The following is a 24,402-nucleotide window of genomic DNA, read 5'->3' as shown; positions in this document are numbered from 1 at the left end:
ACCTGGGGTCTACTCTTGGCTCTTCCTCCTCCCCAAAATCCTTCCCACTCCCCTGCCTACCTTTGAGTTTCTGCTGAAAGGAAAGTGATGGGGGCTACAACGACCTTGGATAAACGGTCTTTGCCAATTCTCATTTGGTTGGCCTTCATTTATGCATCAATATTTCTACACCATTTTTTTTACAAAAACTTGAATAGCGCTTACTAGACACTGGGCACTGTGTGTAGAGTGATTCATTTATGCTGAGAAAGACCCTGACACGAGCAAAAAACCCTAACCTTTCACTGCGTATCCTGTCTCACACAGATTTGGGTTATCTCCACTTTTTGTTGTCTTTGAGCTATTTTACAACCCCAAGTTGTAGAAAACTGATAACAAGGCACATGATTTTGGTCTATAGGAATGCCGGGGAGCTGAATCTGATGGCATGCAGCCGATGGTTGTCCTGAGGCTGGGTTTGCATCTCTTCGTAAATTCATTTCAGCATTCCCAATTACCCACATGTGTGTGTTCTTTGAATGCTCCTTTGAACTGGCTGTAACATCTTGGTTCCCTCAGAAATTAATGAGTTCAAGAAAATCTTTGATACATGTTCATTTTCTATTTGAACCATGATTTTACCCTTATAAAAATTATCCTTTAGCTATGTCTCCCAGCCCTTGACATGGGTACTCTTGTAATCCCTCATGTTACAGAGGAAGACCACAGAGAGGTAGTTTGCCCAAGGTCACACAGCTAAGGGGAGCTGGGATTTGGATCCAGGCATCTGGCTATAGAGTCTGTGTGCTTCTCAGAGTCCTTGAGCTCTTTTATCTGAGTACGTCCCCCTCACTAACCCCACAAAATAGGTACATTATTTGTGGAATGAGAACAGCAAAGCACAGAGAGGTTATGTCACATATCCAAGCTCCGGCTCTTTTAGTGAATGGCTGACTCTCTGAATACGACATGGCAGCCGTCCACAGTAGGGGTGGCCTGACATTGGTGCTGATAGAATACTGTATTGATATAAATCGTGGCTAACATTTATGAAACGCTTTCTAAGTGCCAGATACCGTGCCAAGGGCTATCCCCAGACTATCTCATTTACTCCTCACAACAGCCCTACAAGGCAGATAATCGTATTATCGCATTTTACAGACAGGGAGACTCCAGGCACCGGGAGAGTGAGTAATGAGCCTTTTCTTCATCTCTTGGTCTATCTGGGCCTGAGCTCTGCAAGCTGAGGTCCCTCCACCAGGGCCCCATCAGGGTCTCCCTTAAGATCTGGTGTGTGTGCCCCTGGGCTTCCCGACCCCGCCACCCCACCTCCACCACGACGTCTCAATCCTTGGACTTTTGAGAGGCTTGGTGACAGGTCCAGCCTGACCTGCACGACAGATCTCCCCAGCTGGGCCTGGCTTTGGGGCACCAGTCTTGAAAATCCACTAATTACCGCTGGGGGCGGGAGACCCAGTCCCCAGGGCTTCAGCGAGGGTAGGGGCTCAGGGATCGAAGGTGCCGCATCTGCTTGCTGGGGACTCGTCAAGCTAATTGAAAGGTACCAGCTACCTGCCTGGGGACCGGGCGAGCCGAGCGGCCTTGGGCTCCTGGGTCGACTGCTGAGCTGATGAGGTTTTAAAGAGGAAAAGATGCTGGAGCAGTGGATTCATTTGCAAGGGAAATGACTTGACAGGAGCCCTTCATTTGCAATCTTTGCCCGGAGGTTTTGATTAACTGCGGAGGAAAAGGCTCCTCCGGTTTTCTGTATGAGGAGCCGCGCCTGGGGACGCCGGGGACCCCAGCGGCCGGCAGCCCCCATCTCACCCTTTCCTTCTCTGCCTCCCGGGTGGGCAAGGAGGAGCAGGGTCCCAGCGAGGGTTCTTGGAGGGCAGGGTCGATCGCCCTTGATGGTGAGAATGGAAATTTCCTGAGGCAAGGCTCCCCCTCCTCATCTATAAGGTGGAGACTGTAAGACCTCGTCCTGAGGCTTGGGGGGAATGTAATGAGCTCAGCGTGCAGCCGCCTGGCGCCAAGCCCAGCGAGAAGCAGGAGCTTCTTTCCACCCTGCTACCCCGCCCGCCCACCCGGGGGCTCAGCGCAGCCCTCCCCGCCCGGAAGGATGCTGTCCCCCCAGCCCCCTCCACTCCCTCAGCCCCTCAGGTGCCTACTCTGAACCGAGACACACACCGCCCCCCACCTCGGGCCGTGGTACACACTGCTGGGAAAGCGGCGGGGGGGGGGGGGGGGGGGGGGCGGCGGCGGTCATTGAACCAGACGCTTTTCAAAAGCTTTCTCTGCAACTACCAATTTTGGGGAAAGTTCCCCTTTAAAAGTGAGATTTCACTTTAGATTCCTTGCCTTTCCTTCCCTTCCCTTCGCACCGCCTGCCCCGCGTGCTTCCCTGGGTTTTTTCCTCCTTCTGTAAAGGCCACCACTACCTGCTCTGCACAGGTGACGACTCTGCACGGGTGACAAAATGCTGATCAAGGTCTGCAGGGGTTGAAGGCTGCGCTCCCGGTGGCGCGGCCACCCAGGGGAGGGAGGATTGATTCAGAATCTTGACCTTTAACAATGAGGCTGTTTTTCCAGGACCACGGGGAAGGGGGCGCCCAGGATTCACCCTGCAAAATTCCCGAGGGTCACAACCCAGCGGCCTTGGGAACATCCAGGCTGGGGGCGCCCCTTGAGCTCAGCTTTTGGGGCTTGACTGACCCTCTGGGCCACGCCAGGCTGTGGCGGAGGTGGGAATCCTGTCACCGTGTACGGGGCACACGGCCATGGGTACCTTTCAGACATAGGTTAGTGTCTATGCCACTTACCAGCTGCTGGTCTTTGACAAGTTTCGTAACCTCTGAGCTGCAGCTCCCTCATCAGAAGAATGGGGATGGTTGCCTCTACCTGAAAGGTAGAGGAAAATTAGACATGATGTACCCAATGCACGTGACCGTGGGAGGCCTTCAATACATGGTAGCTCTTATTCTGAAACTCCTCAGGTAGTGTTACCTGCAGACCAGGTAGGGGATAATGGGGAAGAGCTCTGCCTTAGGCTCAGGCATCCCCACCGAGCATCTTATCTCCTTCTTCCTGCAGCTGCTGTCTGAGCAGGAGGTGGCCCCAGGTGAGGATCTAATTGAGGTGCATTAAAAGCGTGGAGGAGAGAAAGAAGCCACAAGGGGCAGCCAGGGCCCTGGAGAAAGCCTAGTGTCGGCAGTGTTCATGGGACACAAATGTGCGTGAGGATTCAGGATGCGGGGCCTGGCTGTGCAGGAACATCTCCCCTGATGCTTGGCATGGACTTTGCTGATTCCTGAAGGCTGGAGCTGTCATGCTGTGGACAGTGGTCCTGCAGGGCCACAGGGAGGCTGCAGAGCCATCTGGACTTTCATGTCAAATGCGCTGGGGTTGGAATTCTGTGTCTCAGTTTTAAACTGTAAAATGGGGAAAGAATAATAAGAAATAAACAAGAGGAGCATGTGAAGCACTGCCCCTGGTGTGTGACAAGCGTGGATCAATGTCCACTTTCCTTCGCGTTGTGAGAGCTCCTGCCAAGCCCCAATTCAAACTTGGGGTGAGGCTTCCATTCTGAGGGCTGTGTACATGAGCTTCTTCCAAGTCCCCACTGAAAGACAAGCGTACAAGCAGGAAAGGAACAGACACAACAGCAAAGATAGCCCTGGACGAGGTGGGGCTCACCGATCCTGGGGAATAGGAGGGTATTGCGGGGCTACCTGGGAGGAGCGTGCTTCAGTCCAGAATAGGCTATGACAGGGCTACAGAGAGAGGGATTGGTGACTGGCCACAGAACCCTCCTGAGGCTCTGGGCTCAGGTCAAGAGACATTGCAGAACCCAAGAGGGAAGTGGGGGTTGCTGAGGACAGGGCAGTAACTGAGGGTCTATTTATAAGACAAAAGCACCAGTGGCAGCTCACCCCTCCCAGTCCCTGTGCTTCTCACCCAGTCAAAGCCCAGCAAGCTCCATGCTAAAGAGACCGAAACAACTGTTAGGGAAAGCTATGGCCACTGAGCTGCAAGGCCACCAAGTAGGACTGTGGTGCCGAGGAGGACGCTGTAAAGCCCTACCCATCAGGCACTAGGAGGTGGTTGGGGAGCTGGGGTAGCTCTAAAAGAAGACCTACCCTTACAAGGTTTATATCAAATTCTCACTCCAGAGGGGATGAAGAGGCCTAGTGACACAAGAGCAGAGGAAACACCAACCTGCCACCCAGCCCTTGTCTCTTGTATATGAATGAGCCACAAACGGCCACCAGGCATTTGCGGAGGGCCACTCGTGTCAAGGAGAAGATTCAGGAAAACAACAGAAACACTGGCCCTGAGGAAGCAGAGGTGAGTCAGCAACAGAAGATAGCATTTGAAACCTCTGGGCTGTCAGAGGAGTGGAAAAGATTGTTAGAGAGAAGGGTGGGCATGTATATATCTTTGTTACAAAGTAGGAGTCAAGAGATACTGTCAAAAGTTGATGCAACATGAGGAACTTCCCTGGTGGCACAGTGGTTAAGAATCCGCTTGCCAATGCAGAGGGCACAGGTTCGATCCCTGGTCTGGGAAGATCCCACACACCATGGAGCAACTAAGCCCGTGCACCACAACTACTGAACCTGTGCTCTAGAGCCCACATGCCACAACTACTGAGCCCACCTGCCACAGCTACTGAAGCTCATGCGCCTAGAGCCCGTGCTCTGCAACAAGAGAAGCTGCCACAATGAGAAGCCCATGCACCACAATGAAGAGTAGCCCCACCCACTGCAACTAGAGAAAGCCCATGTGCAGCAATGAAGACCCAACGCAGCCAAAAAATAATAAATAAAATTTTTTAAAAAAAGAATTAATGATTGAAAGCATATGAACACACAGTGACAAATTAACAGTTGGGCCAGGAGAACTGGTAACAATTTAAACAGTAAATCAGCCATATGGCAGTCACAGAATCTAGTTCCTCCCTGAAGGGCATAGATGACAGTATCTGATGTACATCCCTGAGTTGTTTTACAGGTACTAAAACCTCCACCGGATGGAAGAGGTTAAAGACACGATGACCATGATGAGCACGTAGCCCCCAGACCGACTGCAGCCTGAGCATTGATGAGGTTACCTCTGTGACACCACCCTGCCAACCACTCAGAATTGCATAGGAGCTGATCACACACCCTGCAACTCTCCTCCCTCACCTTGCCTTTAAAAACGTTTCCCTGAGATCCATCAAGGAGTTTGGGTTTTTTTCCTGAGCTGCCCTGGACTCCTCGTCTGGTGCTTGCAATTAATGCTGCACTTTCCTTTACCACAAACAGTAGACGGTTTACTGCACGCAGGTATGTGGACCCAAGTTTGGTTTGGTAACACTAAGTTCCCAAAGCCAAGAAAAATGAAAATCTGTGTTCACATAGAGACTTGTGTGAGGATGTCTATAGCACCTTTGGTTCATAACCACCAAAACCTGGAAACAAGCCAAATGCCTCTCATAAACTTTGGTGCATTTGTACAATAAACAGTCCTCAGAGGTAAAGAGGAGTGAGCAATGTTACATGCAATCACAGACGAACCTTGAAAACATTATGCTCTGTACCTTGGTTGTGGTCAAAACGTATAAAACAGTACATATACAAATTATAAATTTAAGTGTATCTAAATATACTTCAGTAAAGCTTAGGAAAAAAGCCATTATAGGCTTAGTCCACATTTAGAGAAATCCAGATCTCAGGGGCTGTGGTCTCAAGGCCTTTGCACTGTTCTATTACAGCTAGAATATTGTGTTCTGTTCTGGGCATCCTTTCCCCCTGTCTAGTTAAATTTTATTAACTTGTTTGTTGGAATATATAATATATGCAAATGATAGAAAATCCAAAAAGTACAAAGGTTTTGCAGTAAAAGTCTCTCCCGCCTACCTCCCCTTTTTCCAAGTCACCCATTCTCCTCTCCAGAGGTAAATACTGTTACTAGTGGCTTATATAGACTTTCAGAGGTGCACTTAGAAGAATGCGTGTGTGTGTGTAGATATAGGGAAAGAGATATAAGAGAAAGAAATCGGTCTGTCCAACCATCTGGAGAGAGAAGGGGAGGGTGTTTACCTCTTTTACCCAAATGAGCCCATGTCATACTCAACCTTGCTATTTTTTTAAATTTAATGTTAAATCTCAGAGATTCTTCCATGTAAATACATCCAGTTACCTCATCCTTTGTAAGAGCTGCACAGTATGACTTTGTGTGTCTGCATCATAAGTAATTCAATCTGTTTCTTACTGACTGACATTAGTTTCCAATACTTTTTCTCTTACAAGCAACACTGCTACAAATACTTTTATGTGTATATGTGCTAAGGGTCAAAGTTTTATTTTCAAAAAGTGAAAAGCATGGTTCTTATACCACTATAAAGTGACCATGTGTCAAAGACCTTGAACTCATTAATGGAGGAACCAGCAGGATGGCAAAATTGGTTCAAAGAGAGCTGAGAGACTAGATACATACAGGCACTGAAAGAAATCTGAAACAATGCAGCTGTGTTACATAGTAACTGGTTAATGTATAAACTCTAGAGCAATGAAACTGTAACCTTTGGGATTAGCATTTCTACAGGACAGAAATTATTTGCATCTCTTCCAGACAAAATTCATCTGAATTGTTATCAGACAAGAACCATTTGCATAGCTAATAGTTTTCTACAAGCTGACATCCGCCCTTCAGCCCTGTAAACTACCCTAACCCGTGGTAAAAAGTAGGTCAAACCAAGGTGCAAACGTCTATATAATTAGGCAATGCTTGTGTGGGTCTGGTAGACAGTACCCCCGCAGGACACTGAAAGGACAAGCAGTCACCCGTTTGGGATTATTTTTCTTAACGTGGGACAGCTGTGGGATACATTCCCAGTAGACTTGTTGGGTCCAAGGGCATGTGCATTTGTAATTTCCGCAGATATGGCCATAGAGGTCCCATGGAGTGGTACCAACATGGCGGCCTCTGATCCTGCCACACATGGTGATAACTGTGTCCATTGCAATGCTGATGGTTAAGTGCTGCCACATGGCCTCTGATGTTTGGGGGAGGGGAGAAGGTAGTGGAGTGGTGGGGTCCTCTCCCTCCCATTGCTACCAGCTATGCCAGTTGGGCAATTGTACCTCCTGCTACCAACCTGGGCTTACAGAGGAGTCACCAGTGCACCTTCTAGCGATGCTGATGCCCTTTCTCCAGCACATTCCACATGCTTTAGCAAATGGTGTGTCCTCTGGGCCTTCCTGTGGTGCCTGCTCATCTGGTGGCTTTCTGGCCTTACCTGGTATATCTCCTTGAACTCACCCACTTCCCTGGCCTTTGGACCCCATGGAATTCTGGCATTTCTACCTCTCTTGGTGGGGGTCATCACCTTCCTACGCTGCGGGGAGCTGTCCTAACAGGGTGTCCACATCACCTCCGGGGGTCCCTGCCCAGAAAAGTGCTCCCCTCCCAGGCCCCGCGTCCCATTTACTTGGTCAAGCAGCTCCGGCACCAGTTCTGTACAGACTTGCCTGCCTCCTCCAGGAACAGGCCGGCTGCTTCCCAAGCTCCTGTGCAGTGTGGTCTTCCTCCTCTTTCATCAGGCCCAGCGTGCCCTCAGCTGAGCTATATTGCAAACTTGCTCTACTTATTGGTAGCCGGTGGGGGGCGGGGGGAGGAGGGAGCAGTTTCTGAAAAGGATGCATGTTGTTTTGCAGGGGAGAAGGCGCCATGTTGTCTTCAAGCCATGGGGGAAGGCGCTGGCCCTTTGCATGTAGTCCTGGGCCTCTCTGTAGGTTCAGAGAGTTTGGGGAAATCTTGGGATTCAAGATTTGGGGGAACATCAACCCGTAAGTTCCTATCCCATGTATCAGGGTCCCCTGCTTGCCAACCAGGGCTGTGACCTGGGCCTGGCAGATCTTCCTGGATGAGCAGAGTAGCTCTCTATGGAGTTCTGCTACTTTTGGGGTCGGGTCTTGGGCCAGAACTGAGGTCTCATACCAAGACGTGAGAGACTCTTCTGTTTTTCCCAAGAGTGCCTCCATCTTTCACACTTGGCTTTTAATTGCCCATTAATCACTCTCAGCTTTATGTTATCTTTTCCCAAAGCATTGCTGTTCCCTCTGTATTTATCAAGTGCCAGATATACCACACCAGCTGGTGCATTCTCCTCCCCTATGATGCCAGATCACCATGGGGAAAATTTTCACAATGTTTGCTATCTGCGTCAAGATCTACCCTCCCCGCACCACTGCTGGGGTCCTCATTGCCAATTAGATGGTAGATGATCCAGCTCCAAAATCCAACTCCATGTGAGTGGTTTTGGACCCTTTTGGCACCCCAGGCTGGACTCCCCAGGGCATAGACCCTGAGTCAGAGATTAGCATCACAAGGTTGATCAGTGTGGTCTTGGGATCACGCCTGTGGAAGGGGAGGGAAGGAAACAGATTGGGCTGAGGGAGAAGCTGGGATGTGATGTAGTCTCAACAGAAGCCCCAGCTGACCTCACAGGGAGTTGTGAAGAAGGGTGACCTGCAGAGACGACCCGAGGTGGGAGGAGAGGCTTGGACTTTAAATCCCTGTGTTCACCACGCCCTATGGTGTCCCCTGACCATTTCCATCACCTGCCTGGCCCTGTATCTGTATGAGTCTTTGAACTCAGACCCCTTTGACACAGGTCACCCTGAGAAGGGGGTGTTGTCCACACAAGGCAGCTGTCTTGAGCTGAGGCCGTCCCTAGGAGGGGCTGCCAGCTGAGGGCTGAGCATTGGTGCCGCAGGCCCTCAGTCCTTCCTTGCTGAGTAAGGATCTGGGCTGCTCCATCACCCACCACACGGGTGCTCAATACATACTTGTCAAGCAAGCAAAACACGGATGGGGCCCAGAGGGAGGAGTAAGGATGGGACAGGCCATCCGGGGAGTCACAGTGACAGCTGCCATCTACTGACACTGGACAGTCCCTTTGCACCCACTGTCTCACTGGATCCTCCGAGACACAGCAGGTTCTCTCATCTGCCCCATTTTACAGATGCAGACATGGTAGTTCAGAGAGGTTAAGTAACTTGCTTGAGGTCGCCCAGCTAGGAGGTGCCCATGTGATGACACCCCTTGGGAGCTGGGTAGCAGCCCCTCTTTAGAGGGGTCACGTGCTCTCCAGTTTGCCACAAGCTTCACCATGCCCCACAGTGTCCCTGACTTTTTCCATCACTTGCCTGGCCCTGTAGCTGTATGAGTCTTTGAACTCAGACCTGGTAGTTTCTTCAGGCCCTTCTGGTACTAATGTTATCTATGGTTAATCATGCCACTTGGGAGGAATTAACAGCCAGCCCTACGAGACTAGTATTATTCACATTTGTAATAATATTCTGGCTGGCTTACTCCCAAGGTCTCCATCCCCATCGGTGCAGAGTCTGCCCCGCGGCCTGTCAGGAGCCTGGACTCCCCACCCTTACAGCCACTCCTCAGAGCTGGGGTGAAGACACATGCTACACGGATTCCAGCATGCCGTCCTCTGGGAAAGGCAAGACAGCATCTAGGGAACACCCTGGCAGGGACCTGGGTGCCTTGACTAATCTCCATGTGCGTTTTCTCTAGCTGCAAGCAGGCCCTAGAGGAATGCAACCCTGGGCGAGTTTGTCATGATAGAAGTAGAAAAAGCATAAAGTATCTCTTGGGAATTGAGCTGCTGGGGGTGAAATTCAGACAAGAAAGGGTCTTTGAAGGCCCTACAAGCTGGGAGACTGGGACGGGATATAGAGTCAGGGGGAACTGTCCACAACCAATGTCCTTCCCACCAGTTCTGAGCCCCTAACCCTGAGTGATGCCACCCACTGCCTGCCCAGATGTCCCCTCCCTGCTCCCATGCCAGGGCTCTCAGTGACCAGGGGTTTCATATCTACTGACTCCTGCTACATGTGAGACCCCTATTGGGCACCTTACATGTGCTGTCTGAGTGGCAATCCTAGGAACAGGGGCACTGAGGGTCAGTGAAGTTAAGAAGGTGACACATTTGGAAGAAGGACGCAGGTGCATCAGTGCCTCAGAGATTTCCACCTCACAACCTGGTCCCAGCCCAAGTGCCCCACCCACACCCAATTCACACATCCCCTCACCAGGAGGGCAGGAGGCAGCCCTCCTTATACCAAGCCCTGCAGCATGAAATCCCTGATCCCGTTGCCGTAGAAACAGTTTTAGACCTCACCAGTGTCTCCTGGGCTGTCTAGGGAGGTACTGGAGGGAATCGTCTACCATTTGCTAGCAAATTCAGGGAATTGGGGATCGTGCTAGGCAGAGAGGCAGCTTGGTGTAATCGCAGCCTCTCTCCCACCCCTTAGGGACCCCAACAACTCAAGGACCCCCAGTTGGGGAGGCTGGGCATCAGGAAGGAGAGGCCCCGAGCCTGACCCCAAGGAGCTTGGCCTGCTGGGATTGTCCTCACGCAACCAATAGTCATTCTCCTGCTGCCCTGTGCCAGGCGCTCTCCTGGAGATGCAGGAATGGATGTGTATGACAAGGATCCCTGCCCTGGAGGCACTTACATCCTCATGGGGGAACCAGACAAGCTACTATAGACACAGCACACGCATAATAAATAGCGCTGGCAGATATGATGGAAAAAGAAACAGTAGTTCTGGGTACTTGCAATTGGGAGATGCAGGAGTTTGCTTTGAAGTGATAACACACCTGCATCTTGGAGGAGGGATATCATGGTGCCCATTTCCAGGCTGACATGAGACCCAGAAAGGTGCTTGTTTTGTGCAAAAGACAAGAATTACAGGATTCCAGAAGAGTCATAGGGTCCAAGAGTAGGGTAGCAGGTCCCCCACCCCCATCCCGGCCCCCGAATTTCACAGCCCAGAATTCCTAACCTTGGACATTAAAGTCTTCCTTTGTTGAAACCTCTCCCATTATCAACTGGACATGCTGGGAGGCTCCGCTCAGAGGGGTGGTTAGTGGCTCTCTGGAAGCAGGCAGAGACCCTGGGTGGGGCAAAGACAAAGTTGTCTGGAAATGAGCCGTCCTGCTGACCCTGGGAAGAGGCATCCCCTCCCTCACTAGAGCCAGGCCCACTGCGAGGGAGGGGAGGTAGGATAGAGCAGAAAAGCAGAGAAGGTGAGCCTGCATTTCAAAATCAAAGACTTCTGATTGGCAAGAACCTGGGATTTTGAGTTTCGGAAGTCAGCTTTGGAGGACTCAAGGCGTAAAGTTGAGGGGTTGGTGTGAAAAGACAAAGCTGGCCACTGTGTCCCACCCACACCCAATATGATATGTATAAATTCTCTTCCAATGAGATAAAAAGACAACCCATTTTTTTTTAATGGACAAAAGATTTGAGCACATAGGTTGCTGAAGAAGCTATGCAGATGGCAAAGAAACTCATGAAGAGATGCTCACCATCACTGGCCATCAGGGAAATGCAAGTGAATTAAAACCACCATAAGATAGCACCGTACAGAATGACTGTTGGAGAGAATGTGGAGGAACTGGAGCGCTCAGGTGCTGCTGGTGGGAATGGAAAACAGGCGCAACCCCTTTGGAAAACACCTGGTTCATTTCTTAAAAAGTGAAACGTAAAAAAAAAAAAAAAAAAAAGTGAAACGTACTCCTACCATATGACCCGTCATTCCACTCCCCAATGAAAATGTATTTACTCAAAAGAAATGAAAATGTATTTACTTGCACAGAAAGACTTGCACAGAAATAATCATAGCAGCTTCATCTGTAATAGCCCCAACAGTGAGGACAGAGATGAGGGATGCCAAGGGGAGCACCAAGGCTCTGTTAAACCATCACACACTGTCACCTGGGGTCACAGGCAAAAGGCAACTTCCACAGAGTACCCAGCTGGTTCCCTTGACCTGAGACTTTAGGGCTTAATGTCATTGCAGCTCATTCCCTGCAGAAGTGCAAACAGAGCCAAGTTCTCCCTATGTCCATCCCCTGCAAACTGCATATTGCCCTAGAACATTCAGCTGGACCATCACTGACAAGCTCTTGTAGCCGTCCAGTCCTTTCCCTTACTGTCACTCTTTCCAGATCTAAACACAGAAGTCAAAAATCAGTTTTACCAAAAAAGGATAGAATAGAGAGGGCGGATGTGCATTTTTTTTTTTTTACCGTGCCTAAAGTTTTCCTTTTAAATAGCAAGCACCCTTGGGGCACTGGAAAAAGAACTCAACTCACAAAATCCTGACTCACTCCCAGGTTTCAGGGACCCCACCTACTGCCCTGGTGAAGTGGACCTGGATTCCAAAGATGATTTGGAGGGAGTGGGGGTGACGGTGGAAGATGTTTGCATCTTACCCATGAGATAGCACCCTGGTGCAGGGTCCCCAAGATGACAGATGTCATTCTTCCCCGGTTTTCAAAAACCCTTGTAATTTTACTATATATTAATGGGTATATGTTTTTGCAGGATTTTCTATTTCTTCTCAGGAGATTTTATTCTTTTCCATAAAGGAGAGTTGTTCAATGCATAACAGAATGTGACAACGTTTATGGCTGTTTTGGCGACACTCCAGATGCACTGTGGTTACCTGGAAGGAATGACGTGCAGAGGAACCAGGAATAACTGAGTCCCTGGAGCTGGGGAGAGCTGCTTCGGGGCTGCCCATGGGGAACAGACCTGGCTCTCGTCATCTTTTTTATTGAAATGCATTCTCGAGGTGAAGGGGGGAGTCTAGGCATAATTTTTGGCTCAGAAAATACAGGAGTTTTTTGGTTTGTTTTTCCTGCATGTTCTCTGCCTTCCTGAGATGGACTTTTTTTTTTGCCCTCTCTTTACAGCTGCCCCAGCTGGGATCAAATTGGTCCTGCCCATCTGGGAGGGCTCTGACTCTCCCTTAATTACCAGGTCACAGCAGGGCAGGTGATACCGAGCAGGGCCCTGTGGGGATCCTGGGCACAAAGCCTTTTTGTGTCCCCTACTTCTTTGATGATAGGAAATAGCCTTCATTCAGCTTCCACGATCGCAGAGTTCCAGGGGGCAGATTCAAGCAGCTGTTAATTAGTGAAGGGAGGGGATGCGAGAAAGGGAGGGGATGGGAGAAACAGTCAGAGCAGCCTTGGGGCAGGTCCTGTTTCCCCACCAACAATACACACAACAATATCTTTGAGCTATTTTGCAGATGCCGGAAACCCCCTCCAGGTGGGAGAAGTTAATGATGAATGATGGTGTGCTGCCCTCAAGCATGCAGACCCCAGACCAGTTGAACTTGAAGGTTGACGATGCTGACTCCTACTTACCACACCACCAACCCATCGGAAGAATGCAAGCCCATCACTGCCCTGGTCCATATCACGTACCCTTGACCATGAGCCCCGAGTATAAGACCTCTCCCTGCTCCCCAGGGAGGGGAGCACAGTCTTGAGGGCGTTAGCTTGCTGTGGCCCCCTTTGCCTGGCAAAGTAATAAAGCTATTCCTTCCTACTCCTCCAGAGCTCTGTCTCTGTATTTCTATTCAGCATCAGTGAACAGAGGCTGCGTTTTTTTGTTTTTGTTTTTTTTGGCAACACAGGCCCTCTTTTCCTGCCTCCTTGGGAAGGTCTTGGCTGTTTACAGAAGCCTGCCTGGTGTTTCTTTAACAGGAGCTGTTCAGGAAAACCTTTTCTGACCGCTTGGCTATGAGCACAGGTCGAAGTTGACATGCCTAAGGGCTGTTCCCTTCCCGACCCAAGTTCAGAATGACCCTCTGAAGTGCGTCTGGCTTCTCTGGCTCCCCTCTGAGTAGTGACGCCTCTCCCAGGCCGGGCTGGGGTCTCCCCAGTGGATGTGGGTGGGGGTTTGCTCCCACCCACGCACCCCGCCCAGCCTGTGTGTGTGAACCCTCTGCCTGCTCCCCGGGAACACACGCCCGTGTAAGCCATGTGACACATGTCCTGGGGACCCAGACAGTCTGCTCGGAGGGAATCCCACCTGCTGTGTGCTCTCAGGCAGCCTCTGTGTGTCTGGGATTCTTTGCAAAGGATGAGGCCAAACCCTCCTCCCGGGAACCTTCTTTCCTTTCATCCTCCTTCATCCTGAGAGCAGCCCCCTCCCATCCCCACCGGTGATGCTGTCTCTCAGTTCAGGCTGCTGTAACCAATAATGATAGGCTTGAGGGGAGTATCGACAACAGACTTTCATTTCTTGCAGTTCTGGAGGCTGGAAGTCAGAGATCAGGTGCCCATCTACCCTCCTACAAACTATGGCTTGGTTTTTTCCATATCTTTCTTTCAAGGAACTGGAGCTTTAGCTGAGATCCTCAAGAGCCTCCAGAAGTGTGCCCTGTGTCTGAGTTTCTTGCTGCTGCTGTAACAAATGACCGCAAACTCTGTGGGTTAACACCGCGGGTGTTTATTCTGTGCCGGTTCTACAGGTTAGAAGTCTGACATGGGTCTTACTGGACTAGATCAGGTGTCAGCAGGGCTGTGTTCCTTCTGGAAGCTCTGGGGTAGGGCAGTCTGTGTCTTTCGCTTTTCCAGCCTCTAGAGCCCACTTGCATTCCTTGGCTCATGGCCTCCTCCTACACCGTCAAAGCCAGCAATGGCCAGTCGAGTCCTTCTCTCTGCTTCCAATTTCAGCCTCCAGCCTCCTCATTTTAAGAGCCCTTCGGTTAGATTAGGCCTATCTGCACAATCCACGATAATCTCCCTCTCTCAAGGTCTTTGATCACATCTGCAAAGTCCCTTTTGTCATGTGAAGGGAAAACTTTTTTCCAATACTTCTGATATCAGATATGTATATGTGTGTGTGTGTGTGTGTGTGTGTGGCAGGGGGTGGGGGGCGTGTTTTCCATATCAAGAAATCCTCCAATTCTCAGAAGACACCAGCTGGCTGTCCTATAACTCAACTCAGTTCTGACACTATCAATCTGGAGATAACGTCAGACCCTCCCCCACCCCGGGTTAAGGGCTCAGTCCCACAGGACTCCCCCAACTCACAGATTGTCACCAGTACTTCTGACCTACTGGCTCTACATCAGGATTCCCACCACCACCTCCTCAGGTTTGGTCATTTGTTAGAAGGGCTCACGAAGCTCAGGGAAACATTTACTTAAGTTTACCAGTTGATTATAAAGGATACAGATGAATGGCCAGATGCAGAAATCCACAGGGCCAGGTCAGAAGCATCCTGAGAGTGGGAGCTTCTGTCCCTGTGGAGCTGGGAGGAGCCAACCTCACCAACGGGAAGCTCATCAAAGCTTGTTCAAGAGTTTTCACTGAGGGACTTCCCTGGTGGTGCAGTGGTTAAGAACCCCCCTGCCAATGCAGGGGACACGGGTTCGAGCCCTGCTCCAGGAAGATCCTATGTGCTGCGGACCAGCTAAGTCCATGCGCCACAACTACTGAGGACCGCATACCTAGAGCTGGTGCTCGGCAACAAGAGAGGCCACCACAGTGAGAAGCCCCTGCACCGCAACAAGGAGTAGCCCCTGCTCGCGGCAACTAGAGGAAGCCTGCACAGCAACAAAGACCCGACGCAGCCAAAAATAATTAATTAATTAATTTTAAAAAGTTTTCACTTAGCTAAATCTCCAGCCACCTCTCTTTCCCTGGAGGCCAGTGGGTGGGGCTAAAAGTTCCAACCCCCTCACCACTTGGTCTTTCTGGAGACCAGCCCCATCCAGAGGCCGTCTGGTGGGGAGAGGGGTGCCCTGAGTCCCCTCATCAGCATAACCTCAGGTGAGATCAAGAGGGGCTCCTTATGGGGGGGATAAATTAGGAATTTGGGATTAACAGACACACACTACTATATATAAAATAAATAACAAGGACCTACTATATAGCACAGGGAGCTACATTCAAGATCTTGTAACAACCTATAATTGAAAAGAATATAAAAAAGCTTATACATATGTATGCATAGCTGAGTCACTTTGCTGTACACCTGAAACATTATAAATCAACTATACTTGAATTTTTAAAGAGGGAGGGCTCCTTATGAACGACAGAGGACACCCCTGACACTCAGGAAATTCCAAGGGTCTTAGGAGCTCTCTGCCTGGGACTCAGGACAAAGACAAAATATATATGTTATTATACCACACCATGTAAGATAACAGTCACAGGCTCCCTGGATTGGGACACGGACATCTCCACAGGCCATTATTCTGCCGAGGACACCCTGTGACTGGCTCCCAGGCCCTTTCCTGAACCGGGAGTGAAATTTGATTCAACTTTTGAGCGCAGCGTTGGTGGTATAACGGTGAGCACAGCTGCCTTCCAAATGGTGTGGGCTCTGCAGATGGAGGACATGCCCATGCACCCCCAGTCCTGCTGGAAAGCTGAGCCCCGAGCCCCAGGACCTGGGATGGGGAGGGCTAGAGGCCGTGGAGGGGGAGGTGAAGGCCGTTTGGGTACAATGACCACAGTTCTGCATCAGGACCAGCAGAGATGGTATCCTTCCTGGGCTTCCTCTGCAGTTTCCCTTTTTGCTTTGCCTCATCCAGATAAAAGGAAAATCAGCACAAGTTCTGCCTGACTGCGAAGGCAGCTAATGATGCCAGGAAATCCCTCCCGTCCTACTCTCCTCTCAGCCCTTGCCTTGAGAGGCTGTTTCTCCCAATTTGCTCTTTGGGATGGTGGATGTTTATTTGTTTCAATGCACAGCCTACACTTGTGCACCGTCTCCCAGGAGAGTTGAAAGGGAATCCATGATGCAAACACATTTGGAAAGAACCAGGAGCAGAAATGTCGCCATCCAGGGCCCCCGGAGGTCTTGGGCAATTTTTTTATCCTGCGCTTGCACTAACCATGTGGGTTCATTTCTCCCTCACCCGGAGATGATGGAGGAGAACTCAGGAGACAATGGTCATTGCAACCTCAGGCTTCCTGCGGAGGGTCAGCGACTTCCTCCTTGTTCCTCTGCAAATTAATAGAGTGGCCCACCCCCATCACTATAGCAACTGCTCTCCCCCCCCCCCCCCCCGTCCCCAGGGCTTTTGTCACCAAGAAATGGAATTCATTGGACATGCCATTCAGTGAACTTTTCTCCAGACAAAGAGATGGAGGAAAGAAATTACCGGAAGCCCGGAACCTCCGAACGGGTCTTTGTTTCCAGGAGAACAGTTCAATTGGCTGATGAGAGACCCAGAAACCACTGCAGAAAAGGACAGCTATTAATTAAGGAGTATTCCAGAAGTTGCCCTGACCGTGGTGGAGGAGCGTGCTTTGCAGATCCCACACACAGTTCCCGGCACCGCAATTAACCCAGAGCCCTCCCGAAATTTCAAAGACAATGAGGTTTTATTTTTCTCCTGGTCTCCCACTATCTTGAGTTTAACTTCAGTATTTCCCACTTCATATCATCTTACCTAGGTTCCCATCTCTGTGAGGGAGGCCACGTGCAGAACAAATACAGCTCCAAAGCAGAAAATCCAGGAGCCCCAAACTGTTGGGCGCCTTGAGGGTTTCATAGAGGCGCCTGCAGGCAGGCAGGATGGTAAATGAGCTCTGCCCATTTATAACAACACTTCAGGACCCGGCTGCAAAGAAAAGCTTCTTCTCCAGCCTTCTGTGGATTCCTTAAATGTTCCCTGCCTGTCCCTGGGGTACCTGTGACCCCTGGTGTGCTCATCTAATTCTGAATGGCCCCATGTGACTCCTTCCTCTGGCTAGACAGCCATCAGGAGCCGCTGTAGCACCCTACTGGGCACCGCCCCCAACCTCATCAGACCGCCGCATCGGGCAGGTCCCCACGTGGCCCCTTGCAGATTCTCTCTCTGGTCCACAAGGAACATCCCACTTCCTTGCTTGGACTGACAAACCTGGGCCTGTGGGCTGTCCTCTCATCCCCCAAGCCCTCTCCTGGCTCTGCCATCCGAACAGCCGAAGCCCATTTCCCTGCCGTGATGTCTCTGGGGGTGCAGACACCTGGCCCCCTTGCGAGCTTCTTCGGGCTGGGCTGGGTGTCTGTCCTTTGCATCTCTCAACTGTAGGGGGCACATCTCAAGGCTCTCTTAGGGGCCATGACGCAGACCATGCAGCCCATGGTCTAAAACATTTACTACGTGGCCCTTTATAGAAGAAGTTCGCCAACCTCTGCAGTGGAGGATTGATTCCTTTGCTTTCTGAATGCAGGGGTGTCCAGGTGATCTGCTCTGTTGGGGCTCGAGCTGGAAAAGAATTTCCAGACACAAGGCAGAATGTAAGAAAGATAGAGATTATTAGAGAGAAGGGATGCTGTAAAGACAGCGGGACGACTTCCTGGCAGACTAGGGAGAGCCAACCCTCTTGTGGGCTCGCAGCCAGCTTTTACAACCCCAAGACAAAGAAAATTCCTGCTAGGAAAATGACACTAATCAATTGGTCAGTGCACCATAAGACAAAGGGTGCCATTAGGTGATAGGCCAGGATCCTATCAGTTGAATACCTTCCCTAATATGGGGTTGTGTTATCAGCTAGCCCAAGTTAGGAAACACAGCCTAAATTAAGAAACAAAAGTTGCCAGAGGGGTCAAGCTAACTCCAGAATTGAGTTGCTATGGGGGTCAAACTAGGCCATGAATTAACTTCAAATTGTGACTTTGGTATAGGGCTCCACGTGCTGCAGCCAGTGAAATGTGAGCAGAGTGATTGGGTCACTTTTGTGCGGAAGCTTTGAGAACCAGCTCATATTCTGTGCCTTGTTTTCTTTTTCTTCAAAGAAAACCTCCAGTAGTCTGGGTAGAGGCTGCTCCATCAGCCTGGGTCCCGGAGCGAAGATATAACTTGCATCAGTTTCTTGTGGTTGCTGTAACAAAGTGCCACGAACTTGAAACAACAGAAAAGGATTCTCAGGGGTCTGGAGGCCAGAGGTCAGAAACCATGGTGTCACAGGGCTGTGCTCCGTCTAAGCCTCTAGGGGAGACTTTGTCCTTGCCCGCTCCAGCTTCCGGTGGCCCCAAGTGTTTGTGGACTTGTGGCTACATCACTCCAACCTCTGCCTCTGTCGTCACTGGGGGTAGGGCCATAGCTGACCCACAATGGCCACTATTCACAAGGAGCCCCTGAGACTCGGGGCTTGTTTGCCTTTGCACCACAGCACTGTGCAGCCTGCACTGAGTGATGCTAAACTTTAGACATTACCAGGGCCAGGAGGTTATGAGTCTCGAAGAGTGGAAGGCAGGTGTGGCCAGTGACCAGGCTGACTTAGACAGTGATGGGAGGCACACCCTTTGGAGAGTCATGTCTTTAGAAAGCTTTGCTTTGTAAGATCTGAAACTAAATTTCTTCCACCTGCGTTCTTTTATTTATTTTTTTTCAAGTGCGTCAATTACAATGTTAAGAATTGAAAGTAAGCTCTCCGTTGGGGCTCTCGGGGACAAAGCAGAGAACTTTTGACATGGTTTTGGGACATAAACCCCCTTCCCTGGTCCCCACACAAATAGAAACCCCTCATCCTGGCAGTTGCAGCTCTGACCCGCAATCGGCTGCCAGCCTGTTTTATCTTCACTTGCGACCTGGCTGGAGACCAAAAGTGTCTCACTAGGAAGACTGCAAATTGTCTGAATTTACATATAGATTTCCCTGGGCAGGTAGTTTCCAGCTTTTTCCCAAGGAAGGGAGTTTGTTCTCCATTTTCTGATTACCCAGAGGTCCAGGTGATGGTGCAGGCTTTTGTGGAAAGGTTTTAGGGGTGGCATGGGGTGGGAATATAACAGTGGAAGCTGGTGATCTTGGAGTGGGGGGTGGCTGGTCAGATGCATCGATTGGGGATTCTTTTCAGAAGTCTGTGCTGCAGAGTCAAACCATTTCTTGCAAGGAGCAGGGAAGAAAACAAACCTCCAATTCCTTCCCTCCCATGTTGCCGAATCACTGCCTGGAAGACAAGCTTCCTTTATCCCACTTCCCTCCAGTGTCTTTCTTACCTCTTCCATCCTCTGGCTAATTTTACATCCCTCTTCCAAGGCTGGGCTGGTCAGCTTAATGAACCTCACTGATTTGCCCCCAGATGAATGGTGGACCATTAGCTGTCTGTTTAACAACCGTATTTCTTCTTCCCAATGAGGGCTCAGTATCTCTCCCATGAAATATGGCTTGAAGAGCCCCCATCCCAGACTTGAAGTTCCAAGCCATTACTCAGCCACGATTCTGGAGCTGTGGCAGCTTGATGACAGCTGCCTCTTCCGTCTCCTCTGCTTGATTGGAGATTGGAAGTGAGCAGGCTTCTATTTTATGAGATTGATGCCTCCTCCCCAGCGTTTTTTTTTTGGCTCTCTCTGAAGCTCTCCCTCCAGTGTCCTCTTTCAGTCCTGCATTCTAGAGCCATGGGTTTCAGTGTGCTCAGGGGCTGAGATGGTCTGCAGGCTTGACCCCTGCTAGAGCGAGGTGGCTGACCTGGCCGGACTGTGGAGCTGACCTAGGGCAACTATGGGGTTAATTTCTATGAGGTCATGTTACCGTTGAAAAGTTGATAGAGTCAGACACAGGATGTCTACTCTTTGGAGGGGTCTCTCCAATCACCCAACCTGAGCTGCCTATTTAAATAGGCCCATCCCTCATCCCAAACCAGGTCTCCCCCAATCCATCCCTGTAGAGACTGGTTCTATGGTCATGTGTTCCTCCATCATTATTTATCCTCCTCTCCCTTGCTGGCCCATGTCCTGCCCTCCTACCTCCTCTATCTAAGGGCCTTTGGAAACATGTCTGCGTCACGGTAAAGCAGGTAGAAGGCAGGTGAATGGAGGAGAGGGGCTTCCAGCAACATGGCAGACATGGTGGCTTTTCTCTCTTCTAACACAAGGATTAGCAGAACAGAATATAATGCCAGTACCAAAAGGTTTTTTAAATGAGTATTCACACTCAAAAGAAAGAGAAAAAAATCCCAGGGTGGAAAATAGATCATTAAAGGCTGGGGCAAGATAGCACAGGCTGACCCCAACACTCCCCAGATTTTGGGATGGAGGCTGAGGTTCTAATGTGTCAATAAGAGGTGATGTTTGGAGCTCATCTGAAGTGATGTAGCTGGAACATTAGCCCTGTTTGAAGCCTAGAGTCTTTAAGAGCTGCCCATTACTGCCGTGAAGCTGGCACAAAGAGGGCTAGAAAAAATCCACCTATTGGGCCAGTGACTTAGGGACTTGGGTAGAAAAAAAATCCATCTGTCAGAAATCTAAACCCCAGGCCTCTGCCAAAAACGAGGGAAAGGTGTAATTTTTATGAAATCCAAGAGATGGAGGAAACCCAAGTCACAAGAATAACATAAAAACTGGTCCAGAACCATTTAAACACCTGTACCCTGGCAGAGGCAAGTATGAAACAACTCTTCAGGGACAATTTCACAACCCAGAGCATACTGGACTCCCATGGGGCAGGGGCACACTCTTTTTTTTTTTTTTTTTTTTGTATTCTATTTTTCATCTTTATTGGAGTATAATTGCTTTACAATGTTGTGTTAGTTTCTGCTGTGCAACACAGTGAATCAGCTATATGTATACATATATTTCCATATCAGGGGCACTCTTAATATGGATGCACAATAGAAAAATTACAAAACTCATATGTAAACAAACCATCACACAAAAAAAGGCATTAGAAATAATAAAAGGAGAATTAGCTCCCCAATAACCAAAGTTAATAGAACATCTGAAGTACATTTAAAGTGTATTTTATATTTAAAGTGTATTTTAAATGATATAGGAAGTAAAAGAAGGAATCAGAGCCATAAGGAAAGAGTAGGACATTTTGAAAAGAGAATAAGCATACATGAGAAAAATCAAACAGACCTAAAAGTAAAAAAAAAAAAAATCATTGCAAGTATAGATTAAATTTATGAGATAATTGGCAATGTTTACAACACTAAGGAAAGAATTAGAGAAGTAGAGAATAAATAGAAAGAAATCATCCAAAATGCAATATGAGATAAAAAGAGAACAAAAATATGAAAACACAATACATGAATGTGGAAGATGGAATGAGTAGGTTGAAGACACATCTTATAGATGGTCTAGAAGAAGAGAATAAAGACAATGGGGAGAGGCAAATTTAAAATGGAAAAAAATTATTGGGTTTTTCCATAATTGAAAGAAAAAGTTATCAGAGGGAAGAGTCACATTATTCAAACAGGACAAATAAAAATAAATAGGCATCTAGACACACTGTGGAGAAATAAGACAGCATCAAACACACAGTGATCTTAAAAGCCACCAAAGAAATGACTCACTACTAAAAAGAAATTACAATTTGATCAATAGAATTCTCAGCATCAACAGTGGATGCCAGAAGACAAAGCTGTGTTTGCAAAGTAGTGAGAGAATGTATCTGTTAAATAGAATTATATGCCCAGCTAAACTGTCATCCAAAAGTAAGGATTGTAATAGAGACATTTTCAGACAGAGAAAACAAAGTTTGCTATTCATGGATCCTTACTGAAAGAACTACTAAGAGGTTTGGAGTGGAAATTAAATCCAGAATGATTTAAATGATAGTCAACCTAATATACATGGGCTATAATTAACAGTAATATTAATAATAATAACGATGAATCAAGGGGGTTAAAAACAAACTGAAACTAAAATGCTAGCTGAGAATAACACGCAAGATAAGAGGGAAAAATTAGGGAAGAGACATGATACATAAGATAACAGATGTAAATCCAAATATACCCATAATTACAATAGTAGTGAATGTATTACACTTGCCTATTAATTGCCTCAGACTAACTGGGTGAAAAAAATCCAGACTAACTGGATTGGGGGAAAAAAATCTACCTATACAAAATGTTTTAAGATACAACTGCCCCCAAATAACACAGAAAGGTTGAAAACAAGTAAAGCTTGAAAAAAGTATATATACAAAAGAAAGCCGGTATAGCAGTACCACTGCCAGACAAAGGAATCATTAGGACAGAAAGCAAGTCTTTACTCAATAATGAAAGAAATAATTTTTTCTTCAAGAAAATATACCAAATCTGAGCCTCTGTGCCTCTAACTACTTAGTGTCAAACACAGAAAGCAAACCTGGGAATTCCCTGGTGGCCCAGTGGTTAGGACTTGGTGCTTTCACTGCTGTGGCCCCAGTTTCAATCCTTGGTCAGGGAACTAAGATCCCACAAGCCTCATGGCACAGCCAAAAAAAAAAAGAGAGAGAGAGAGAGTGACAGAGAACGCAAAACTGCAGGATAAACCAATCACAGTGGAAAATTTTAACATATCTCTGTCAGAAAACCATAGCTTAATTAGTAAGATTATAGAGGATTTAAATTTGAATATTAATTTTATAATTAATAAAACTTGATCTAGACATACACAGGAACTAAATATTCTTTTCAAACATGCATCTGACACAACAAATTTAATCAGATATTAGGCTAAAAAAGGAAGTTTCCACAAATACCAGAGAATTGATATCATCTAGATCACTTCCTGACACTAAAAAAAGAAATGAGAAATCACAAGTGTTTGGAAACTGAAAAGCATACTCCTAAATAATTCAAAAGATAAAGCATAATAAAAAGTATCAAATATTTAGAACTGATAGTCAGTGGAAGGACTGCATTTCCAAACAGGGGAGATAGCTGAAGCAGTAATGAGTATTTTTAAAAACTCGTTAATGAGTAAGAGTGAAAATTAATTAAGCATTCAATACAAGAAATTAAAATACCAGAGAAATTTTTAAAAGAATGGAAGGAAATAATAAAGATAAGTACAGAAATTAGTGAAGTAAAATCTACAAAAGAAATATTAACCAATGCAAAATTGATTCTTCAAGAAGACAAAGTAGATAAACTCTTAGAAGTAAAGATCATAAGAAAAAAGCAAAATCACAAATGAATATCATCAAGAATGCAAAGGAAGACGTTTCTTTAGAGAAATAAACAGAGCTTTAGGGACAACTTTATGTCAAAATGTTTAAAAACAGATGAAACAGATGAATGCATTAAAAAAGTAGAAATAATCAAAACTATCTCAAAAAATAATAGAAAGAGGAGAATCAAGATGGCGGAGTAGGAGGACGTGCGCTCACTCCTGCTTGCAAGAGCACTGGAATTACAACTAACTGCTGAACAATCATTGACAGAAAGACACTGGAACTTACCAAAAAAGACACCCCACATCCAGAGACAAAGGAGAAGCCACAATGAGAAGGTAGGAGGGGCGCAATCACATTAAAATCAAATCCCATAAATGCTCGGTGGGTGACTCACAAGCTGGAGAACAGTTACACCACAGAAGTCCACCCACTAAAGTGAGGGTTCTGAGCCCCACGTCAGGCTTCCCAACCTGGGGGTCCAGCAACGGGAGAAGGAATCCCCAGAGAATCAGACTTTGAAAGCTAGTGGGATTTGATTGCAGGACTGCCACAGGACTGGGGGAAATGGGGACTCCACTCTTGGAGGGCACACAAAAAAAGTGCTCACCAGGACCCAGGGGGAAGGAGCAGTGACCCCATAGGAGACTGAACCAGACCTACCTGCTGGTGTTGGAGGGTTGCCTGCAGAGGTGGGGGGTAGCTGTGGCTCACCGAGGAGACAGGGACA

The sequence above is a fragment of the Hippopotamus amphibius genome, chromosome 17 (assembly GCF_030028045.1).
Source record: "Hippopotamus amphibius kiboko isolate mHipAmp2 chromosome 17, mHipAmp2.hap2, whole genome shotgun sequence".
Taxonomy (NCBI): Eukaryota; Metazoa; Chordata; class Mammalia; order Artiodactyla; family Hippopotamidae; genus Hippopotamus; species Hippopotamus amphibius.
This window is presented reverse-complemented; position numbering follows the sequence as displayed.